We start from the raw sequence: 4,630 nt of genomic DNA, 5'->3' as shown, positions 1-4,630 counted from the left end.
AGAGAGACAGGGCACGGTGAGAAGGTAACCTGGAACAAAACAATGCTTTTAAGACATATTTAAAATAAAACTACTGTATGAAAGGATACTTTTTGTATGTGATGAACTCTGATGGTTTTTAATCCAGTTTTACTTGTGTTTTAGAAGCAAAATGTGTAACTTCACAGGTTAATAGGAAATGAAACTAAAATGTGTGAAAATATTTATTTAACAAAGTTGCTACTTTAATATCATTCCTAATTTGTAAAGTACTGGGAAATCCACATCATCATGTACTACTGTTGAAAACAGTTTGGTGAAAAATATCTTCATGGAAATTAGACATCCCATGTCATATGTTTTTCCCTTATTTAAGCAATTCTATTTCCATTAAAATGACAATATAATGATGTAAATTGAAATATTGTCTATAATACTAAATAGAAACAGTATTAAAAAGTGATTACAATTTTAAATACATCTATATAAAGAAAGTAGCCAGTTATTTAAAACTTCAATTATTTAAAATTGGTTTCCTGGCATAGAAATACCTAAATATAATGCAAAGAGAAAAGAGTAAGTTAATAAATACAGAAAACATAAAATGGATCTGTCATAGAAATTTTAAACTATTTATGTGTATCCAAAAATTAAACTATTATTTGTTATTAAGCTTTTGCTGTTCCCTTTTTTCTTCTACAATATTATCGAGCAGTTACCATTCATTGAAAGCATCCCTTCTACAAGAAAAATTAGAAAATTCCTTTTTATCCTTTCCCATGCAGAAATATGTTAAGTGAGCTTCTAATTATGAATCTAGTTTTTGGCACTGTAGTGCAGCATATTGATGATATATATGAGCCTTAATCCATTAAACTTTCTTGGTTTTATAATAGAATTTACTTTAAATTCTACCAGAAACAAAAAATTATCATTTCTTGACCAGGAGAGAAAAAAAAAAAAAAAAAAACAGGAAAGTCATTATAGTCAGTTCAAATATTTGTATGGGATTAGGCCAATGTGAAATAAAGATTGACTCGGGCATGATTATGGTGAAATAATATAATTAATTTCAAGAAAGTGGAAGGTTAAGGTTTAATCCATTCTTATGTTTTCCTGTTATTTCTTAACTTACCTTAATTACATCATCCCATCTTAATCCAGGAATAATTATCATTAGTTGAAAAATTATTTTCTAGTAACAATTTGATCATTGAATTAAATTAATATGATTTAATTCAGTTCTTACAACCAGGTGGTCAGCTACATGTTATTAAAAATGATGAAGTGTAGGTGCTCTAAGTTTAAGAAACTCTATCCATGGTTACATCATTTAGTAAGTGACAGATATAAACTTCGATGCCTATGACTTTTCATCACTATATGAAACTTGCCAGTCACTAAAGTACCCAAAGCAAAAGCCTGTGTTGGAACACAAACCACACAGGACATTCCTGCAAAGGAAATCGAACACTATAAACAAAGCAAGAGCCAAGACTCGTGAGGGAAGCTCTTTTGTGTTTGCATTTGTCTCCTGTTTTTTACTCCTTATATCTAAAAAATCACCAGTCTTACTTTTATTTAATAAATAATTATCTAATGAATAAATTCCATGTGTATCTGTCCTTCAAGATCTAATTATAATTTGTTTCTTCGTAAGCTTCCATTATCTTTTTATGCCACAATAATCTTCTGAGAATACTTTTAAAATTTGCTTATTCTACATACTTTGTTCCACGTACTTGGAATGCTACCTATTGGTTAAATTCTTATTCCTCAATTTATCTTGTTCCTCAATTTACAAAGTTACTGTGATAGTTTTATTCTGGGTAAAGCCAATCAATATTCTACACAGTTTATCAGTAGAATCAAAGTTCCTAATGCAGTACATTGTGCATGTGAGGCCTTCATAATCATTCTTTTTATATTTATCTGCTAAATGATTAACCAAGAGAAGAATAACTTGTGCTCCCTGAATACAACTTCTCAATTTCTTAATATTACAGAAACTTTCATAATAGTTGTTTTTATCAAATAATGTTTCCAGAGCACTGATATGGACCAGGTTTCCACATGTATTAATTTATTTAATCCCCTACAACTGGGAGTTAAAAAATTAGTAACTTGATTGACCAAGGTCCCAATGACAAAGGTTTTTGAGGTCAAATTTGAACACAGGCAATCTGGCTCCTGAGTCCTTACTTTTAGCTATTGACTCTATACTTCTCATTTTTGATCCGTAATCAATAATCACATGACAAGTGATGGTGTTCCCTTTATGTGAACTGAAATGTTCCATGTATCGATGAATTTGTGAAAAGATGACTTATTTCTCATGATGTCACAGAGCAGACTCAGCAGCACAGCACTATTTTATTCAAAGATGTTATGGAAATGGGTGCAGAGAGGAAAGGTACAGACTGGACACACTTTGTCCTTGTCACCTCCGAGAAAGGAAGGCATGGGCTTCAAGGGAGAAAATACCTCAAAGAACTATAAGAAAAAGTCATGTTGAATTTTGATTATCTGAGTGCAGTGATTTCTGTCAGAAGAGACATAAATAATTCACCTTTTATGGACCCTCTCATTGCAATATAGTGAGCATAATGAAAAAACTCCAGAGGGTTCAGAGCCTCCATCTCACCAAGTTGTATCTTAATTCCTGATACTAAGGTAGGTGGAGGATCACAGTCTGGAATATCTGATTCTTCTTCCCAGTAAAAGCAAGAATGGATGTCCTGGTCTCCAGCATCAGTTTTACATCCCTTGAGATCATTCAGGTACTAGGTTACTGATGTACAAGCCAGAGACTGTGAGAAAATATTGGAAATGACATGTCTAATAAAGAAACTGTGTTGGTCAGTTTTTCATTGCTGTGACCAAAATACCTGAAAAGACCAACTCAGAGGAGGAAAAGTTTATTCTGGTTCAGTTTTAGAGACTTAGTCTATGGTCAGCCAAGTGAGATAGCACATCATGGAAGAAGCACTGGTGGAAGGAATCTGCTCAGAACAAGGTGACTGGAAAGCGCAGAGAGAAAAGGAGGAAGGGATCACGGGGAAGATTAACCCTTTCAGGGCATGCCCCCAGTGAGGCACCGCCTCCAGCCACACCCCATCTGCCTTGAGTTACCACTTAGCCCACTCAAAGAGGATGGACTGAATAGGTTACAGTTCTCATAATACAATCATTTTACCTCTGAACATCCCTGTATTAACAAAGGGGATTATGGGAGACACCTTATATCCAAACCAAAGAATCCAAAAAAAAAAGAAAGTTTGAAATTTAGCAATAAGAAAATCTCAACAATAAGAAAACAAATACTTAATACAAATGGACCAAAGATCTAAACAGACATTTTACCAATGAATATATACAAATAGCAAATAAGCATGTGAAAAGAAACTCCATTTCATGTCATCATGGAAATGCAAATTAAAACAATAACATACCACCAATACACCTATTCGAATGGCCAACATGAAGAACACACACCACTAAATGCTGATGAGGACATGCTGATGGGAATGCAAAAGGGTACCTTCCACTAATTTGGCAGCTTCTTACATACTCTTTTCATATGATCCAGCAATCAAGCTCCTTGGTATTTACCCAAAGTACTTGAAAACATCTGCCCAGATTCCAACATACCCACATCCCAACAATTTTTAATTACCAAAATTTGGAAGCAGCCACTAATGACTTTCTGGAGATGAATGGCTAAATAAACTATGATATATCCAGAAAATGATATATTATTCAGTGATAAAAAGAAATGTGCTATCAAGACATGGAGAAAATTAAACACGTTATGAAGTGAAACCAGTCAATTGGAAAAAGATTGTATACTTCATGATTACCATTAAATGACAATCTGGAAAAGACAAACCATGGAGACAGTATAAAGGTCCGTGGTTGCCAAGGTATGGGTGAGAATGGAATCGATAGGTAGAGCAGTGCTGTTATTCTATATGATACTCTAAATGGTAGGTGTATGTCACTATGCATTTGTCCAAGCCTATGTGATATAAAACAACACAGGTGACCATGCACTTTGGGTAATACTGATGTGTGAATTTAGGTTCATCATTTGTAACAAGTATACTACTCTGATGGAGGGTGTAATAATGGGGGAGGTGGGAGAGGGTTATCAGTATATGATAAATTTCTGTATCCTCCTCTTGATTTTCCTGTAATCCAGAACTACTCTAGAACTATTGTTTTTAAATAATATGGAGGGAGTTTGCTAATATGTGATGGGTGTAACAATAGTAGATGTGAAGAAAAAAGACAGTAACTTTTAAAAATGTTATTAAAAATAACAAAAAAGATAAATGGACGATACATAGAAAACATGCAAATTAATTTTAAAACATTAAAGGAAGCTCCATCAGGTTCAAAATTAAATGAATTATTTATATAAATAAAGAAAACCTAACTGATATTAAAAGCCAAAAAGTTTGGTAATACACATGCATTGGGGGAAACAGGTATTCTTCCCCATCACCACTGACAATGATATGAAAGTAAAACTTATCCAGGGGACAATTTTTTGACCACATGGCCTACTATAAGTATGTCCTTTCCTTTAACAATATTTTATAACCCTATATTTTAAAATTTTTTATTTGTTCTACTTGGTTATACAAGA

Source organism: Sciurus carolinensis, chromosome 2, assembly GCF_902686445.1.
Source record: "Sciurus carolinensis chromosome 2, mSciCar1.2, whole genome shotgun sequence".
NCBI classification, from domain to species: Eukaryota; Metazoa; Chordata; class Mammalia; order Rodentia; family Sciuridae; genus Sciurus; species Sciurus carolinensis.
This window is presented reverse-complemented; position numbering follows the sequence as displayed.